Below are 21678 nucleotides of genomic sequence, written 5' to 3' on the forward strand. Positions count from 1 at the left end.
GTTAAAGTGAATACTAGTAAAAAAAAAAAAAGTGACTTTTATATTATTCATGATACAGGTAAAAATCTCTTCTCCAAAACCAACACAATGCCTGCACTATGATAGTGGAGACAAAAAAAAAAAAAAAAATATATATATATATATATATACATATATATAAACATAATCTCAATGTTCACATATTAAAAAATAAGCTAATATAATCTCATGAAATTATGTGGTTGATTGGAAATACCACTTAAGTCAAAAAAAAATGTGTGTGTAACTGAACAGTGTTCTTTAGTCTAGACCTTTATGTATTAGTACTGAAGTTTTGATTCTTATATGTATCCTAAATCTTATGTTTATATCTTAAAGAAAACATCTGAAAATCCTCCTCAGCGCAGACTTTCCCTCTCACACCTTCCTCACAAAGTGCATTTAAAATCACCAATCTGAGTTAGTTAAGAAATTTAGATACAAATGCATTGTATCAATATTCCATCCATAACACAGTTTTGTATTTAAATATCCTATAACACAAGACATATCAGTAAAGAATGTTTTATTGAACTAAAAATCAATTTTTTTTTTAAATTGATAAACAGTAGAGAGAGAGAAAGATCCTGAAGGAAAAAGAGTTAGACAGGGGGAAAGAAAGAAAATAAAAGAAGTAAGGAAGGAAAACAAAAGAGGAAGTTGGAAAAGGAAAATATACTTTCAAGTGTCACAAATTCAAACAATATTGTAAAACACTGCATATTTAACACTTGGAATTGCATCCAAAGGCGGAGAAGAAAGGTTTAAATTAAATTTCAGAAATTCGTTTTTCATGAGAACTAATTGTTTAATGTGTCATCCCACTTTTTAAACCATGTGTCTGTACCTATCAGGAGAAAACACCGTAGTATAGAAGCCCGCAGTGCAGGAGATTCGAGGTCTCTAACAGAGACACGTTTTGTGCTTAGTTGTAATCTCACCACTCTCTTTAATGAAGGAAGGTTTGGCCATTATGGTGGTGATTTTTCCTGGCCCTGCCTTATTTCACTCCCCTCCAAATTAAAAGTACAAATTACCTAGCCCAAAGTTGTGAACCTTTGCTTTTCAAAATAAGCATGTTCCTAACTTTCAGCCAACCTTCTTAGAATTGATTCAAAAAGAAAAAATGAATAACTCATACAGTGTTATTTTCTTTAGAGTGTTCATAATTCTAATGGACTACAAATACATTAGTATAATTATCATTTGCAAAGGCGCTTGTAAAATTTGATGACGCAACAGGAGCCCAAAAATGGAGAACTGAAAAGCAGTATGATTAAAAGGTAAAGCCTTCATACAAGTATAGATGTGTACTCACAAGACAACAACACAGCGCACTTTATAATGTCTGTCTATTACATTTTAATGTGTTTGTGTAAATTACCTGAATTAAAACCCGTCAGTACATGTTGGTTATTCAGCCTTAAAAATATTTTCCTTGAGTATCCTTACTTAATATTTCAGTCATCTTTCCAGTGACATTTACGACTAAAAAGCCATCCAGTCCCTCCCTGCATGCCTGGCATCTTACTGTTGTTCTGCAGTTACTTTCAATATCCTACACAGTAATTACATGTGTGACTATGTGGGAATATTGTAATATTGCTTATGAAAAATACGTGACTACTTTAATAGACCCACTCTGTCCTCTTTGAGTTTCATTCTGAGTAGGTAAAATGTACTCTCTGACCTCTTAACTTAACTCATCCCTGGTTCTAGTCACTCTGCCCTTTCCACGTCTCCCAAACTAACTACTCTAAGGTACCATTTTCACAGTCTTAACAACAGATGCCAATTTTTCCCACCTAAGGGGAAAGCTCTTAAGATATCAAATTCCAATATAAAAATTTCTAAAGTTTTTGAATTCTTGTTTTAATGTAATTGTATTGAAGTGTAGTCAGTTGACAATGCTGTGTCTGTTTCTGGTGTACAGCACAACACTTCAATCCTACATGAACATACGTATATTCGTTTCCATACTCTTTTTCACCATAAGTTTGAATTCTAATGTAGACTCACAAGATGGCAGGTACGTAACGGACTTTAGTGACAACTTAGTACAAGATCCACATTTTACGAATGATGAGAGTGATGAGAGAATAATTTGCTTTTGGTTACATAGCCAATTAGCAGAGAACAAAACCTAGACTCCCCTAGGAAGGTGCTGTCTTCCCATTACTTTTCTGTATGCATGCATCTGCATGCATGTATGCCCAAATAGTTCTATTTTGTTTTCTTTTTTTCTTTTTTCTTTTCTCCTTTCTTTTGTCCTCCCTCTTTTAGAGACAATGAGAAATTATTCTGCTTTTTCTTTCCATACTTGAGACACGGTTTTGTTTTCCAGTTTCATTCCCTTAGGCTTTTGAATAATATTATGCCTGCCTTAATTGAATTCATAACCCCCGACAGTATGATCACTGGAGTGAAGTGAGAGATAGTGTCTATTAAACAACATGACCACAGGCTTTGGTGGAATCATGTAAGAATTTTTATAATGCACTCTCTATATTTCTATAGTGAACTTTTCGGTCTTCTCTGACATTTTGGCAGGTTGGTATGAAGCAGACCAAAATATGTCATGTGACATTTCCAAAGAAACAAAACACATGTGCTTTGATCAGCCTAAAAACAAGACTATTCTGCTGGCTCTGTTGTAATTGCAATTGTGGAATGACCATCTGCTCCCACATGTCGTTGTTCACGCCCTCCTCTGATGTCAGAAACCATTATTAAAAGCACTTTGGTATTGAGGGACTTTTAGAATATGTGTGTGTGTGTGTATGTGAAGATTTAGTAAGCAGTGCAGAAAGGCATGACATGTCATTTATATATTTACATAAAATCAAGAGTTGTCAGAGGGAGACTGAACATTGCAGATTACCTGGAATGCAAGCATTGTGGTCTAGATGTGTCAGAGGGATATTCCTAGGAAACTGGGAAAGAAACTGACATATTTGGGAATAAAACTGAAAAGAAAGGTTCATGTGGATGCAAATTAGTAAAAAGAAAGCCCTCAGAAGCAAAAATACTGTATTTTTGCCTTCAATTTTGCTCTTGTGTAAGTAACTACTAAGAAGGCATTGGATATATATGTGCACAAAATAAGTATGCTTCTTCAAATAATTTCTGAAACATGGCAGAAAAATCAAACTTATGAATTATTTTTCCAGATAGGATTATAAACAAGTGAATTCATTTCACCAGAGTCCCTGAAAACACTCATGAGTAAACTCAACCCAAAATTATTTTAAACTTCAGGACTATGACAACATGTATCAGGATGTGTGCATTTTGATTGTAAACAACGTGTTGAATGCTATGAGATTTCTTGAATAAACAACGTTTTCATGAAAAATAATGTATCAAACTTAAGATGGTTTAGGCTGGACTTGCCATGTCTTTGTACAACTATATCCTGATGGCTAATAGCTGTTGGGGGGAAATGTGGATAGACTGTGAATAATGACCCTGTAGGATGATTGATCATTTCAGCTCACTGGAAGTGTTTACAAGTTTAAGCAGTCAGGAATCTGGCATCGCAGCCCCCTTTCTCTTGCCATCAAGAACCTTAGATAGAGCCTCATGGGGACAAGAAACATCACATACACAAGAGAATTGCTAAAGGTTCTGAAATGCTTCCAGCATACCCCATCTTTCATAAAAAAATTGATATATTGGACATAATGAATACGGCATAACCTTCAGAATGTTGGCAGTGGAAGTTGGATTTGAAAACTCTCACTCTTTTTTTTTCTTTAATTTAATTATGTGTTTAACCCTGGAATCTCCAAACCCATTTAACTTAATAACGTATTTAATCCTGAGAATGAGAGGGAGGATTCTGCAGATTTTATGGGAACACACGAAGTCTGATACGTGCTATGCAGCACTCATAAAAAAGAAAGAAAGAAAAAACATTCATTGTGTTTACGAAAGATAAGTATTGCAAGCTTTCACATTTTCTCCCAGTGCTCAAAGCTTTTTTTTTTTTTTTTTTTTTTTTTTCCCCTCCAGAACAAGTTTCTGCTGCAGCGACTCCCTCTAGCAGCTCCGTGAACCGCGGAAAGGGAACGGAACATCAAAACACATCCTTTCAGGAAACAAATGGCCGGGAGAAGGAGGGAAGTTTGGCCAGGAAGATCAGACAGATCTTTTGGTTTGTTTTTCTTGGCGTGGTTGCACGGACTCCTCCTGTCCCCCATCCCTGTCCCGCTCCACCGGCCCCCAGCCTGCCCTCTGTGCCCCGCGGGCCCCTCCGCGCGTCTCCCTGCGGGAGCGGCCAGCTGAGGTCTCCGGAACGCACAGAGCGGCGTCCCAGCGAAAGCGAAGCTCCGTTCAGCTTCCTCAGGGCGGGCGGTGATGGATCGTGACGTCCAGCGACGCCCACGCCGACCCTAAGCCCGGACTCGGCCGCCTGCGCGGCCCCAGCCGACCCCGGCAAGGAGCCCCTTCCAGGGGGCGGCCCGCGCCTCCCGGGGGGAGCCGTATGCAAAATCGTTACGTCAGGCGGCGGGGCGGGGCGAGCCCGGGTTGAGTGGCAGCCGCCCCTGCTCGGGGAGGAGGCGCGAGAATCAGCCTGGTTCAGTGACTGAGACTAACCGGAGGTGAGAGCAGCGGGTGCTGTCCACTGCGCTCTCGGTGCTGAACCCGGGACCGGCTCCTCCCGCACCTCGAGGCAACGCCCTCTTCCACCTTCTGCGCCCTGCGGGACCCTCGTCACCAGCTGGACCCTATCAACTTGATAAAGGAGTGTGGTATCGGACGTGGGAGAGAGTCCTCTGTTTGCCACCTGGGCGCCCATTCAGGCGTGACTTCGGGGATTTCTATAGTTTTAGACCAAACTATTTCCACCTTTTCCCAGCAAAGACCATCTTTTGGTTTTTTTAATTTTTAAAAATTATTATTATTATTACTGTGATTTACATACCCACACCGTTTAAGATTCTTTCCGGGAGACTTTTTTGACTGTTGAAATAAGGTAAGAAAAAGAATGTTATTATATATATATACATTTTTCACAGATGGGGGAGCAATACAGACTGCCATACAAAAATTTAAGAGCAAGTTATGATTATTTTTATAATTTGAAATGGGACAGTTGGCAATGATTGCAACAATTATTTTAATAATGACTGCTCTCATTACTATTATGAGAATGTCTGTTGGTGATTATTCACTGAATTCTAGAGGGGAAGTTGAGAGCTTTGTTTTGTGTGTGTGTGTGTGTGTGTGTGTGTATGTGTGTGTATGTGAAGTTTATGTCATCATGTTACATCTTGCTTATAAATATAAATTTTGTAGAGCAACACTTCTAGCACGGCTCAAAGAACAGGAACCATTCCAGGCAAGTCCTCAAATATGTTGGTAAATTATATTAAATAAATCAACCAACAAGTTGTTTAAAACAAATGCAACATTAAAAAAATATGTGAGTGGACTAATCTCTGATAATCGGTATTAGTTCTGGTATCTAAATCATAGGCTGCAAAGTGCAAATCTTTCTTAACATTATTTTGGAGGGGAGGTGGTAGGGCTAGGAGCATTTATACCATGCTGGGTTCATTTAGATGTGTTGTTATGCAGTAGATCCAAATAGAACTTGTGAAACTCAGTCTCTGAGAATTCTATACCCCAAGGTCATGTGTATTTCCAAGTTGGGGGCTGTTTGTTCTGCTACTGACTTGTGACTGTCATCCCCTCCTCACCCCCTCAGGTTAGAGGTGGATGTAAATGGGAAACTCTGATTTAATAACACAATATTACCTTGTATTATAGTCGCTACTGCTGTTGGTAATTGAATGGAACTGGGAAGCGTGGGCTGAGAAAATGTCTCGCTATTTCAGCAATGTTTAACCTCTTGCATGCTTAACAGAGAGCTTTTCTCTACTTAGGCGATTTTCTTTTGAAGCTATGTTCCTTTTGTCAATTGGCAGTGCGTTTTGAATGTGTCTGGAGACAGAATTCAGTGCAGAAAACCCCTGAACAGTACTTCCCATAGTGAACAATTATTAAATGATAGAAGTTAGCTGGTGCTCTGTGCATTTCTATGACTACCCATGACTTTATTGATAGGCACGATGGTTTGCCTGGTAAATGTTGCGTCCTTTCATTTATGTCATTTAGTGACATTAGATTAAGTGTAATTGATGGCTAGGAAGACATTGGGGGAGGTTCCTTTACACTCAGAGAAGAGTTCAGGTTTCAACTAGATGTCCTTTACTAACAGGACTGGGTAAAATATAAGCTATTTCAGACAATAAATATCAGTTCAGCTGACTAGGGCTATATTTTTCAGCAACTAAAAAAGTACACTAAGTTAAGTTTAAATATTTGTATATTTTTAATTATCATGAAAATGCTTACTCCAGTTGTATCACACTTACAAGGATGAACTTTAGATTTAGAGTTTCGTATTTAAAATAATTCCTTTGGGTAGAGGTCTTTTTATTTTATTTATAGCCCAGCCCTACATAGGAGTGATTGTTACGAGAAATGGATATTACTGCAAACACTGGAGGTCAAATGTAAATCCTCTTTAGCTGTCCTCATGTTTTACCCTGAGCAGATGTGCTTTGTAGGATTCCTGTCAGTCGTGTTATTGTACATAAATTAGTGATGCACATTTTTAAGGACTAAGCAGGTAGAAAAGCAAAGTAGGATATATGAAAGCTTATGCCAGTGTCTCTTAATTGTTTATAGAATTATTCTTTTCTTCTGTACATTTTGAAATTTTCTCTTTAAAACTAATTATATTGGTCTAAATACTCAGACTGTTGAATTTCAAACAGAATTATGGCTTTTAAATTTTTCAGCTTTATTTTGTTATTTGTTATATTGAAACATAAACATATATTTTAACTTTGTAACTTACTTTAAAAATAGTAACATATATAACCACTATATTCACCCAAATGAGTATCTCATTGACTTCCTTTTCCATGAAGTTTTCTAAAATGTATGTATTTGTTTGGGTAGAAACAGTAAAGCTTGAACTACCAATTTTCAGAATTCTTTTAGATGAAGTTTAGAGTTGTCACAATGAAATGGTGAAACACTGAAAACCAAAATCAAAATATGTTATTGGCAATAGTGAAACCAGTAAGGTGGGCTCCATGAGATTGCAAACTTAAAATACTAGTAGCATTTTACCCTGATTTTTTTTTACCCATGAACTTTTATGTATTAGTTCTGAAGTAAGGTAAAATTAGGTGACCATAGTAAGTCCAAAATTAGAACATTGAAGATAGTATTTGGATACAGAATGTAATTCTAACTGTAAACAACTAAAATTGCCAACTTTGAAGACATCTATTGAAGATATTCACATGTAGTGATCCTTCATTAATTCTTTGTTCCACAAAGAAATGACTGTGTTTTGGAATTATTACTTGTCCATGTGAAATTCAAGTGGGTATTCAATACCACTGCAACAGACAGCTTGCTATATCATTCGTTCATTTCACTTCATCAGCACTGCAAATATATAAAGCACTTCTTACTTCAAGATGATAAACTTTCATAAAGCATATAGACAAATTATTGAAATAATTTAATGGCACGACATGTTCAAATTGTCTTTCTTGTTTCTCAGTTTCTTAAAGCACATTGATCTAGTTAAAAATTTCAAAATGATATGCTGGATAGATGTCATCTTTTTCTTACAAATAAGATTAATAACTATATATGTTTGATTGGAATTTAAGATAAAGTTGAAACAATTTAAATTTGATGTTATCAAGGCTACATATTGCTTTTTTTTCTGTTTATTAACATGTACAGCAGAAAAATCAAGAAAGTAATAATAAACCTGAAATATGCTAAAAAGTTTTAGCAACTTGACTTTTTTAAAGTAACTAACTTTTAAAATCATATTTAATAGTTTATTGAGAATTTTCTTTGAATGATGGCCATCTTTTTATGTTTGATGCTCATTTATCCATGAAAACAAAAGACGTTGAATGATATGTTCCTACCAACCCTTCATATTTGCTCCAAGTCAACATACTATTGCTAGTATTTTTAAAAATTATTTACTATGTTATAAAGTTCAAAAGACTCTTGTGAACTAATAGGCTAGAAAAATACTCCCTATTGTTAACATCATCATAAAAGGCATGTGACCAATTATTCTCCACAAAACAGACTTAACCACCTTCTGCTTCAGCATCTCCAGTGTCCTCTGGGCATAGTCTACTTAAGGTGAGCTGTAGGGTGCCTTGTGGAAAATCACAATTTTCTCATTAAATTGGTCACCAGACAACAAAACAATTGGTCCCTTTGTGCTTTAAGCACCCTGGTATCAAAGAAGCTAATATTGCTATCACAGATGAGACAGTGTTTTTGATCAATTCAGAATTCTAATGAGTCTTAATATGGATTTTTTGAAAGAGCAAGAGTTAAACAGTAGTATAATGTTACTATAAGGCATGTGTCTGTGGGTGTGTGCATGTATATGTATGTATGTACACATACAAATATGTATATATGCATATATTAGCTATCTATCTTCATATATAATCATATATATAATTTTTGGTAAATTCTACTCTGCCATAAACATGCGATGGGAATGATCTGGAACATGGAAGCTCAAGAAATTCTACTTACTATAAAAGTAACTTACATGCTAAGCTATAATACAAAATGTAATTTTCAGTGGCAAAGGTGTTTTCCAATTATTGTCATGTTGCATTTAGGCTGGTATGCCTAAGCACACACCAGTTTTTGTTTTCTTGCCATGAAAATGTCATTCAGAAGCTCTCATGCTGATCAGCAAGGGAAGGGACAATTGGAAACGAAAATTTGCCAGGAATAAGAAATGGAACAAATGTGTACCTATGAAGAGATTATAGTACTACACTGATTGTACAAACGTATGAGTAATGATGGATAATTTGGAAGTTATTATCCTAAAAGAGACACGTAAGGTTTACTTCTTATATATCTTCTGGTAATAAGCCAGGTACTTCTGAGGAACAGAGCCCAGATATTCCTGCACCTAAAATATTTTTGTTATTTGTGTATCAGTGTTTTCACACATAGATGTGGTAAAATGTGGGAAGAAGAGCAGCTTAACTCCAAACTTTCTTGCTTTAAAGCCCAGTAATTGATACTAATTTAATGTGGTTTGGGTATCGAATTATGCAAATCTCTAAAGCCAAGTAGTTGCTTAGTGAGTTCATTTCCATGTCAATACAGAGAATATTATTCCAGCTCATAACTGGTTCATGGCACTGCTAACAATTCCAAAGCACAGTGCAAAAGACTTGAAAAATCCTTCTTGCATTGAGTTTTATTTAAATATATTCTTTTTAATTGACAGTTAAGAGAAAGTTACTTTAGCGATATATTTTCCCTGTGTAAGTAGCACCAAGGTACCAATTAAAATATAAATACAGCAGCAATTAAGACACACAAGCCTGAACTGTGTTCCCCAAAGACGATGATGAAATGGAAATAATTTGGCGTCCCTGGTTGGACCAATTCCACCAAACACATTAGATAGTGTTTTAAGGACCACTGAGACCTTAGCTTTTCTAGTTTCTAAAACCTTCAAAGTTAAGGTTCTCACACACATGAAGTGACCAACACCCCCACACCCTTTGTGATTATGTGCCCCCCTTTTCAAAGACACAGGGGTTGTTGAGGCCCTGGTGTCAACCTGACTCTGGACTACCTCATCTAGGGTTAAGGAAGTGGTTTCATTTATCTTCCCAAAGAAACAGGGCCAGCGAGCTGCTCCTAGTACAGGCTTTTGCTGTCTCATAATGGATTACCTGTTGATATCCGAGCATATGGTCTGTGGGCGTGGATTTGCCTACACAGGAAGACGAAAAATACAGAAAGATGATCTTCAAAGTACTAATATGTGTACATATATATTTTATTCATATGAGGTCATTTTTTCCATATTAACTCATTTTTACTTTTACATAGCCATGTAAAATTTCTATTACCAATCATTTTAGATATAAGAAAGCAAAAACTTGGATCAAAGCTTTCCACCTCTCCAGCCCATGGTCACACAGCTAGGGTTAGGTGGACTAGGCGATGAAGTTGGTTCACTCATCTTGTATCCACACTGTGAACTTCTGGTCTCTCTGTTTAGATCAAATATTGAAGTGGATGTGTCTTATTTAAAGTCAAGTCTTTTTCTATGATCCTTTCTTTGCTAAATGTGAATGCTACTTTTCCCCTCTTGCCCCACGTTTTTTCCCTTAATTATTAAGTTACGTGGAATGATTTCATGTCATTTATTCTTTACTATACACACTTTTGGATGTACAATACCAGAGGTCTTAAGGACCATTTCCTCTATATTTAATGTTAAAAAGGTGCTACATTATTCAATTTTATAGACTATGTATAATATTAGCAGCAGACAGCATTCCCCCTTTCAATCTCAAGTAGAATAAGAAGCAATATGATAAAGTGCTCACCCAAGAGCTCCCTTGTTTTTGTTTTATTCTCCTAAAGTCCTCCCGGATGCTACATGTGAATACACATACATCTTAAACTGGAGTTCAAGCAATCACCCATTGAAGCAGATCACCACTTGTGTTACCAACTGCAACTCACGTTGAATCTTCAGACTAGTCAGCTGCTAATAGTTCAGTCTATAAACTGAAGTAAAATCATCAGAATACAATGAGTAGTTCGGAAGGACCACACAGAAAGAGGTGATGTGAAGTGAGTTCTTGAACACTTAGGAAGCATTGACTACCTTGGTCTATTGTTTCTCTATTTGAGGTACAAATGTTGGCCAGGATTGATGCTCTTTGCTTTCACGCAGCCTTGAGGCTGGATAGAAGAGGTGAGTGCTGGTATCAGTAACAATAACAGCACTCCTGGAGGAGCCACACGATTGCATCAGATTCCCTAGCGAATCCTCGTTATCCAAGTTCGGGCTGTCCTTTATTAAATGGATCCCGAAGGAGAGAGAAAAGTTTGATTTGTGGGAAGTTTAACGTAAAAGTGGAAAGATGTATAGAGCTTTTATTAAACATTTTACGTATTGGTTAGCAATCCCCAGTGTTTGACTTTTGGAATGAAGCCTGATGTAAAAGTTTTTAATCTTGAAATTTCTCTACCATTTTGTGTACTATGTGTGGTTCCCTATTTTCTCTAACACCCTGCGGGAAGGCCATTCACTCCAACAGCTACAATTATTCTCTCTTCACAGATACCTTCCAAACCGAGGGCTCTGGCCCACATTTGAACTCCATTAATGTATTTATACAGGTTTGCTAGACATTTTGACTCTGATTTCATGGTAACAAGGAAAATTCCATGAACTCCATCTTATCCCTATATGGTCCCCCCGTCCTGATTTTTCTGCCTATCAGTTGATGACACACTTTTTCCCCATTCACCTAGGTCTGCAAATGCGTACACATTTTCCACTCACATCATTCTTACTCTTCTATATGCAGCGAGTCTCCAAGTTTTGACGTTCCTCCCTTTGTAAGGCGGCTTTATCTAATTCTCTATTTTCTATTCTTTCTTCTTATCATTTTTACCTTGACCCAGACTGTCCCATCTCACCCAGAATTATTTTGACATCTTCAACATGGATCTTTCTAATTCTTGTTTCTTCCTGTGGTAATAATAATTAATGATTCTAATGACAAGTCAAAATGTTGATGATTCCTAACACGCCAGGAAAGACGTTAAGTATTTATAAACATTATTTCATTTTCTATGCGTAACACCCTTTGGGGTAGATATTGAGGGACCGAAGCTTAAAGAGTTATGTTACCTACAGAGCTGGACTCAGACCAGGCTCAGTCTGAGGCAGCTGCCTGATCATAACATTCTACTCTGCTGATACAGACCTCTTACCTCTTCTGGATTCCTCTTGATTAAAGGAAGCTTTCAAATGTCACTGTGTTCTGAAATCATCAGTGGATATCTAATTTTTCCTGTAATAAGGTGCAATTCTCTGCTTGGTTATAAGATCCTTCTAATTGGTTCTACACCCTGCAAGTAATCAGTCTGATTTTCAGTTTTCCTCATATGTACAACGCACATTTGCAAAACAGAGATCGGTCAAAACAGAAAGCATGATTCTTTCCCTGTATAGAAAAACAAAGTCTTGTCTGAACTGTTGTGTTTTCCAGGATCCCAACCTCCACCCCACTCCTCTTTGCAGCCAAGTTTTCTCACAGGATAAGAGCAAATTGTGCTCATGTGTACTTTTTAGAGTCTCTGTAGTTTTTGTTGCAACAAATATCAGGTCACTGTCACCCTAAATACCACCAAAATGCCCATTTTTACATATATTTGTTTTAGGTTGTTGCATAAAAATTACCATGATCTCAGTGGCTTAAATGGTTATGACCTCACAGTTTCCATGGGTTTCAAACCTAGGAAGAGGCTAGCTGGAACCCCTCCTCAGGATCTCACTTCAAGGTTTCATCCAGGGCTGAGCTCTTATTCGAAGCTCTGTTTCTTCCTCCAGGCTGTCGGTTGGATTTATATCTTTGCAGCTCATAACTCATGGAAGATGGTTTCTTCCAGCCTAGGAAGAATCTTGCTGACTTCTTCAGTTTCTGACTTCTAGAACTGCTTTTTAAAGGGTTCACACCATTAGGTCAGCTCCAGCTAGAATCTCCTTTTTGACATATGTATACAGTCATCTGATTTGAAATCTTAATTGTATCTTAAAGTCTCACCTCTTCACCATAGAACGTAGTATAATCACAAGAGTGTTATCACAGCACCTTGGCCACATTCCGTCGGTCAAAAGCAAGTTAAAGGTGAAGTGGTTACAAGAATTACAAGAATGCAGGCCTTTGGGAGTCATGTTGAATCCCTGTCTACTGTACCTGGTTCAACTTCTACTTGAACTTTAGTCTTTCTTCATTGAGGTAGTGCCTCTGAGCCCTTGTCTCTCCTCCCCAGCATTTCTGACCTGGACTAGAGGCAGTGGACAGTTTGACATTGTTTAGGATTTTTAAATCTCTTTTAGGCTATTCTATCCAATTAATCTTAAGCTCTTAAAGGAAGAAGTCTAGGAATTCCTTCTATGTGCACAAGCCTTTGTGGTTTAAAATTACTTCATACACATATTATTATTTAATCCTCATTGAAATGTATTCTTTTTATGTATGTTTCTATTATGCAATGTTTTATACATGTAAGATTTAATAAATTTGTACAGTGTTTTGCTCATGTAAGACTGTATGTAACAGTCTTATTCTTACAGATTAGTTGATATTTTTAGATTTTCGACTTTGGTAATCTCTGTTTTCATGTTTCTTTATCTGATCCCTGACTAATTTACAAACCACACAAAGGATTTTTTTTATTATTATCTTACTTCATGTAACATGGAGTCTTTCCATGCAAATTAGGAATTTATGTTCAGCATTATGCTTTACAGATGAGGCATGATGAATTTACAGAATGATGATTGTTACCTCTGAAGGAATATTGCACAATGATACTAATAATTTTGTTCTTGCTGATTTGGTCTAAAGATTGGTAAATAATTCCACAATTTCTTTTACTAACATTAATTATGCAGAAAAATTTCATTGGACTCATATCTTTCATAGTTTACATACAAAACTAAGGTCATTTTATCTTTGACAAAAGCTAAAGAAAATTACCTAGTGTATAAGTTCAAAATGTTAATTTTAATGAACAGTAATTTTCTTAAAATAATAAGGTCTTAATTTATTATAAAACAAACGATTAATTCACTAATAGTGATTAAGTTCCTATTATGTTTCAGGTGCCCTTTTGGTTGATGGGGGTTGAGCAGGAGTGAGAGACCAAGTTCCCACTCTGCTCTTTCTGTGGAAAGACAGACAATAACAAACCAATAGAGACAAAGGATAATGTCTATCACTGATAAGTTTTATGATAAAAAGTAGAACAGGGAAAGGACTACCGAGGGATGAGAGTGTACCTGACCTCGGGGTCTTCACAGGTGCCAATTCTTCCATTCTAAGGTACTCATTAATTAGTTTCCAATAAGCTACCGTTACTTAGGGCAATTGTGAATAATGCTGCAGTGTACACAGGTGTGCAAATATCTCTTTGAGATTCTGCTTCAGTTCTTTCGGCTAAATACCCAGAAGTGGGATTGCTGGATCATATGGGAATTCTAGCTTTAATTTTTTAAGGAGCCTCCATACTATTTTCCATATGGCTGCACGAATTTACATTTCCCTCAACAGTGCACAAGGGTTCTAATTTCTTCAAATCCTTACCAACACATTACCTGACTTTTTTCTTTTTTGTAATAGCCATCCTAACAGGTGGGAGGGGAACTCATTGTGGTTTTGATTTGTGTTTCCCTGATGATTAGTGACATTGATCATCTTTTTATGTACCTACTGGTCATTTAGCTGTCTTCTTTGGAATCTCTCTCTCATTCTTACATATATATATATATATATATACATATATATATATATATATATATATTTTATTACAGAATTAGATTTTTTTTAATTTAGTGGAGGTACTGTGGATTGAACCTAGGACCTCGTGTGTGCTAAGCATGCACTCTACCACTGAGCTGTACCCATTCGCCCCTTTTTCATTCTTAATGTCAAAGTGTTGACAAAAACTCAAAAGCTCTCATCATGAAAAAATTACATTTTTATTTGTGGTTTTCTCATTAGTGAAAATTATCTTCCCTCTTTGTGCTACAATGTATTAAATCTATGTTATTTAGGTTAACTTTTCTTTCCACTTTTAAACACACTAGACAAAGTGTATTACATCTAAATTCTGGGACTTAAATAAGCTAATCCAAAAATTAATTTATACTCTTTGTGCATTGTACAGTTTATTTGTTCAGAACTTCATAGTCTTTCATAGAAAACTTAAGTGTTTCTCAACTGTGTTCCTTGGAGGCAGTGATCCAGTGGGCTGGTATTTATATCAGATAAGCCATTATCCCAGACACTTATAGCATTATTAGGGAAAGCGAAATGCTTCAAATGCCTTTTGGGTTTGTGCACATGCTTGAGAAACTACAGTGTTTAATAGTTATTATGTAATTATGTTCTTTTTACCAAAACGTGTGACATCATGGAACCACACAAGGAAATGGGAAAAGAAAATCAAATTAATAAAATTCCATTCACAACTTGACAAAATAAATGCAACAATTAGATGCACGAATCTCTATTATTTGGCAGAGTCTCAAGAAAGAGTGCATTTACACAAAAGTAAGGCTGGAAATAACTTGCAAACATTGTGCCAGTGCTTGGCCTGACTTACTTCCTTTAGTGAGATGTCCCATGAAGCCATAATTAATTGAGCTATAAAAAAAAAAAGTGAAGAGAAACATTTCTAGCAAATGTTTTGCATTTGAAGTCTACATATTTACAATTCATGACAACAAAGATTTCGAATAAATACTCTCTACGATTATTTCTTTTCTTTGGGTAAGTGTCCTATTTCCCAAGTTTCCCGAGGCCTGAGGAAGCGGAAAGAGTTTTGGAATTTGTTTCCTGTCTGTGCACAAATGGGACAACTTAATTGGTCATGTCTAGGATAGAAGTGTGTGCCCAGCTGTGAAAACAGCTCTGGACGCTAGGTCTCGCTCAACTGGACACCTCGTTAATTACATATGTTTTGTGGAACATTTCAGTTAGGTTGACAACTGTGTGAACACCAGTACAGGAGGCTCAGGAAGGCATTAAGCCTATTTTCATACTAGCTTTCTGATGGCACTGTGCATTTCCTGCAGTCTTCTTCCCATCTGGGGAATAAAGACGTCCTTATGCGCAAAGTAACCTCTTGGAGGTTACAAAATTTACAATCATTTAAATCATTAACGAAGCTGCACTGTTTCTCTTTAAATGTCATTGCCCTAGTTCTTACAGAAGGTAAATGGGTTTGATTTCTAAAATACTGGAACACACTGAGGACCCCGCTTTGATCCCCAGGTTTTTACTGCCCCAGGTTTCAGACGTTAGTGCAGGGCTCTCAGCCCAGGAGAGAGAACCTGAACACTTTCAGCTGTTTTTTTTTTAATTCTTTTCCATTATGTTGTTTACAGGTTATTGAGAGTAGTTCCCTGTGCTGTACAGTGCGATCTTGTTGTCTAGCTAGTTTATAAGCAGTAGTTTGTATTCCATAATCCCAAACTCCTAATTTATCCCTCCCCCATCCCCTACTCCCTTTGATAACCATAAGTTTGTTTTCTATGTCCGTGAGTCTGTTTCTGTTTCGAAAAAAAGTTCGTTTGTGTCATATTTTAGATTCCACATTATAAGTGATATTGCATGGTATTTATCGTTCTCTTTATGACTTACTTCACTTAATATGATCATCTCTAGGTCCATCCATGTTGCTGCAAATGGCATTATTTTATTCTTTCTTATGGCTGAGTAATATTCCATTGTATAAATATATCACATCTTCTTTATACAATAATCTTTTTTTTTTTAATTTTTTGGTGAGGGGAAGTAATTAGATTTATTTATTTTTATTTATTTATTTTTTTAATGAAGGTACTGTGGATCAAACCCAGGACCTCATGCATGCTAAGCATACACTCTGTCACTGAGCTATACCATTCCCCCTTATCCAGTTGTCTGTTGATGGACATTTAGGTTCCTTCTATGTCTTGGCTATTGTAGATCGTGCTGTTATGAGCATTAGGGTGCATGTTTCTTTTAGAATCAGAATTCCCTCCAGATATATGCCCAAGAGTGGGTTGCATGATCATATGGTAAGTCTATTCCTAGTCTTTTGAGGAATCTCCGTACTGTTTTCCACAGTGGCTGCACCAAACTGCATTCCCACCAGCAGTGTAGGAGGGTTCCCTTTTCTCCACAGCCTCTCCAGCATTTATCTCTTATGGACTCTTTAGTGATGGCCATTCTGACGGATGTGAGGTGTGAGTTTTTAAGGGACATATAAACACCAGTAGGCTTAAAGTAAATCTGTGATAGTCATGAGAATATGGCAGACCGTATCCCACAACTGCACTCGTTTGCTCAGATACACAGGACTTCCGTTGCATCCCAGCACCTGGTGTAGGAATGAGCTGTTACATAGCAGCACTCTTGAAAATGAAATAAATATTCTTACTAATAACTTCTTAATATAGTTTCCATGTGATAGTATCATTAATCTTGATTTAATACTAAATTAATAGATTATTTCTTTGCATAATGTCAGTTTTGGAATTAACTGCCTTTTTCTATAGGATATTTAAATTGAATAGTAGCATATATGTAAGATCATATTAAATTTGCATTTTTAGTAAGATTTAAATCTACTTACTATTTATTCATTTACTATTTGTTAATTTGCTATTTACTATTTCTTATTCTTTGTCACTGAGTTTTTATATGAACATTAAGTGATCTACAAACCCTTGAAATGTACATCTGAAATCTATCCAAAGATTTTATATTGTTATTATAAAATTTCCCCAGAGGTTGAATTACTTAGTAAAATCACTTGATTGTTCTTGAGATTAGAGATACCTATTGTCATATTATTTTCTTAAATGATTACATCAATAGATTTAGGCTAGTAATGTTTGGGATATTTGGCCATAGTGTTGTGTGTTATGACTTTCTTTTTTTTCAATGTTTTTCTTGATTTAATAGTGAAAATTGCACTTTCTAGATTTTTATTTACCATTGCTTACATGATGTTTTAATACGTTTCTTAGAAGAAAGTCTTCTGTTGTAAATCATCCTGAATATTCTTTGACCATTAATCTAAGGGAAGGGAAGCTTGATTTTAGAGAATCAAAGAAAATTGGAGTCTATGGATTAATAATAATAATAATAATAATAATAATCATAGTTTATTGAGCAATTGTTGGGTTTCAAGCACAATTCTAGACACCATATATTTTACTAAAGTTTTAGAAGAGCTTTTAAGGGCAAACAGAACCCAAGACTTCTTGGGAGGCTAGAGGCCCAATATCTATTTGCGAAGAACCCTGTAGTTTTAGTGTCATATTTTGCTGATTTTTTCAGTGTCAAAGTCTTCAATAAAAATACACCAAGCTCAGCTTGTTTTTCTAGAAAGCACTTGAATTTCTCAAGTACGTAAGTATTTCTTCAGAGCAACTCATCTCTTGAATATCTAAGATTCTAAACAAAGATGTTTTATCCCAGTGCCATCCTGATCTTCCATTATTTTTTAATTAAGCAATTGTCAATTGTTAGCAAAAAAGCAAAAACACCATGAAGCAAAATTTTCCCTTATTTACCAGAAAAAAATCAAACATTTTATGAATGCAATTTTATCTCTTTGTTTTTCACTCAAGTCCTCACTAAATAATGGACTATTAGATCTAATTCTGGCATACTCCGAATAGCCTATCTTAAAAACAGGTGATAAACTGAACATAATATTGAAACTTACTTACAAATTAAGTAAAATCACTAGGTGGCATTTTTATCAGAAACAAAAATATTTAAAAAGTCATCTTATGTTTCCAATAAAATTAAATATATGTATACCCATATTAATATAGATACAAATATACAGACAACATGGATCTATGCTGACTTTTCAGTGGTGCAATCTTTATTTTCATTGAATTCAATAATAAGAAAACTAATATTAAGTCATTTTATTTTAATGGGAATTGAACTCAACCATGTGTGAGTCTCATTTCAATCACTCCCCATTTCCAGATTTTTGTGAACAATCCTGGCATACATTCAGAGACATCCAGCCATTTAATTTCAAGGTGGTTGTTACTGCAATAACTTTTGAATACTAAAATTCCATTTATGGGCCTCATCGCTATGATTATATGGTGAAGAATATAAACAGAAAGAGTTGATTTTGATTCTTCAGTATTTTTCTTCACACAAACTTGGATCGAGTGATGTCAAACACTGCTTTGTTGTTTGTTTTCCTTTCTTATGTATATTCTTTGCAGGCTGAGCACTAAATGTGGCACTTCTCAAGAGTTTACCCTTTTGTAAAGACAGATATCATATGATATCACTTATATGTGGAATCTAAAAAAAAAAAAAGGGATATAAATGAACTTTTTTACAAAACAGAAAGACTCACAGACATAGAAAACAAACTTATGGTTACCAGTGGGGTGTGGAGTGAGAAGAGATAATTTGAGAGTTTGAGATTTACAGACACACACTACAATATATAAAATAGATAAACAACAAGGACCTACCATACAGCACTGGGAACTATGTTCACTATCTTGTAATAAGTTATAATGGAAAAGAATCTGAAAAAGAATATATCTATATGTACATATGTGTAACTGAATCACTTTGCTGTACACCTAACTAACACATCACTGCAAATCTACGATACTTTAGTAAAAAAAAAAAGTATACCCCTTTGCAATCATTATAGCACTTAAAAGTCATTTTAATTTATATAAGCTGTATTCATTTATAAATTGATTTGGCAAATCATTCCTTTTGAAATGCAAGTTAATAATGCCTGACTCTGAAAAACAAAGTGTGGTAATAAATCACATGGACTTAAGAAGTTTCATATCATTTTTTTGCGCTATACTGTACAATACTTTTACATGTTTAATATGAACACAATTAACTTTTGGGGAGTGAACTACATAAGTGATAATTTATTATTGACAGTGAAAAGTCTAACTTTAATCCTGTTTAATATGACATAGGTAATATTCTATTTTTATAATATATAATGTATATCTTCTAAAACTCTCATGTCAGTTAGAATTTCCATACTTACAAATGTATATAACTACATTTTCAATTGAGTATTATGTTGACATATTAAAAGTTGAAGATCCACTAGAATCATGTATATACTCAATAAAATGGTTGTAAATGCAATAAAACTCCAAATTCTAGACATAACAGAATTTAAGGTGACACAATAATTTTCACACTAAAAAAAATACCAGCAATGCCTTTGATCTTACATTAATTTGAATTGTACTCGAGGATTTTTTTAATGATGGACTAGTTGTGGGTATCAGAGGGAAGGACTGATCACCCAGTAGGGAATAATATAATTTTCTTAGAAACTTATCTAATATGGGAAGGTTCTGATAGCTTAATTGTTTAAATATCTATTTATTACTTTTAGATATCAAACTTCATTGAATATTCACCAATAAGCTGCCAGATTCCGGGTAACTCAGATTGTGATTTAGGTGATTAAGATGCATGAACCATTCAGGTATAAATACCTGTTATTTACTTAAGCGATCTATATAGTTAGAACATTAGTTTTGCAGATACAAGTGAATAAGCAAACTAAGGAAATGATACAAACAATAAAAATGCTTCTAGAAAGCGTCATCAGAGAAAGAAAAGTGAATTGATCCCAAGTAGAATTCCAACTTAAATTGTGTACAAAACTGACTCCAATGTGGACTTATCACTCTATTTTGTATTTTCTCACAATAATAGAGTGAATGTATGATTCTGTACAAAAAAAGAAATCTTAAAGCTTTTATTATAGGATACACTTGGGGAAACCAAGCATCAAAGAACTGTTGTAGATTGAAAATCCAATTTTTGCCTGTTGTGAAAACAGCTTCTCGTGAAATGTTTCTTGACGTTGAACTTGATTGGCATTATTTGAAAAGAAACATTTCTATGGTAGGTTAGAGAGAGTGACTTAAAAATAAATAGATACATTTAGAAACTAATTCCCGGATAAGAATATTTACAAAATTTTGAAAACATAAAAGTTAGAAAACAAGCAAGAACACAGCTAAGAAGAGCCTAGAGAAACCTGATGACTAAATATGTGATGTCTTCAATGAGATCTTGGGAAAGAAAGAGGACGTTATGTTAAATCTGAGAACTCAGAGTAAAGTATGGACTTTAGTTGGTAATAGTGTATTGGTACTGGTTCATTAATTGTGACAAATATATCACACTAATAAGATGTTTCTAGTAAGAGATAAGAGGAGTTGAGTTATGATCTAGTATGCAAAATATGTACTATCTTTTCTGTAAATCTAAGTCTTGTGAAAACTATAAAAATCTTTTAAGGGGGAGGGTAGAGCTCAGTGGTAGAGCACATGCTTAGCAAACACAAGGTCTTGGGTTCAATCCCCAGTACCTCCATTAAAATTAATAAAATTAAAAAAAATTTTTTAAATCTTTTAAAATGAGGTAGACAAAGAAAAACATGACAAGAAGACTAGTTAGACTACAAATATAGTGATTCATTTCTTTGGCTAATCAGTAATTTTATGCTGTACAGAAAATCATAAAGTTGAATATGTTTTAATACTCCTCTGTGTAAGGAGTGTAGAAATTATGACAGAAGGTCATTATTAAAGATTTGATCCTAGGAAGGGAATTCTGTATTTGATCCTGCCATTAGGATAGGTTCATCCCAAAGCTTCACAAGTATTTCAATTAAAGAAGAAGTATTCTTTATCTAGATAATAGACAAATATATAAATGATACTTAGATAATAGAGTTATAGACATTGATGTTATTAGTTATATAGACATGCCCATCCAAGTGTTAGAAAGAAAATAACATTTGAGTGCTTAATTGGTGAATGTCTGTGTTCCAGAAATTCATTATTATTTCCTTCCCTATCATTCTATATGAATAAGAAATTATTACAGATATATCTTAGTAAATAAAAACATCAAATTTTTAACTACTAAAACACAACTGTGAAATACTTGTAGTCTATTTATCCGTCCCAGAGTTAAAATATAGCATAAA

General features: G+C 35.2%; 1 protein-coding gene across 1 annotated transcript in view; it reads left to right on the forward strand.

Moving 5' to 3' along the window:
- The first annotated feature begins 4612 nt into the window (after positions 1-4612).
- The window catches only part of FSTL5 (follistatin like 5), a 667511-nt gene continuing 650445 nt past the window's right edge, over positions 4613-21678 (forward strand). The window contains exon 1 of the mRNA XM_032465748.1: positions 4613-4996. The gene's annotated coding sequence lies outside the window, so the exon portion shown is untranslated. The remainder of the gene's footprint in view (positions 4997-21678) is intronic.

The sequence above is a fragment of the Camelus ferus genome, chromosome 2, assembly GCF_009834535.1.
Source record: "Camelus ferus isolate YT-003-E chromosome 2, BCGSAC_Cfer_1.0, whole genome shotgun sequence".
NCBI classification, from domain to species: Eukaryota; Metazoa; Chordata; class Mammalia; order Artiodactyla; family Camelidae; genus Camelus; species Camelus ferus.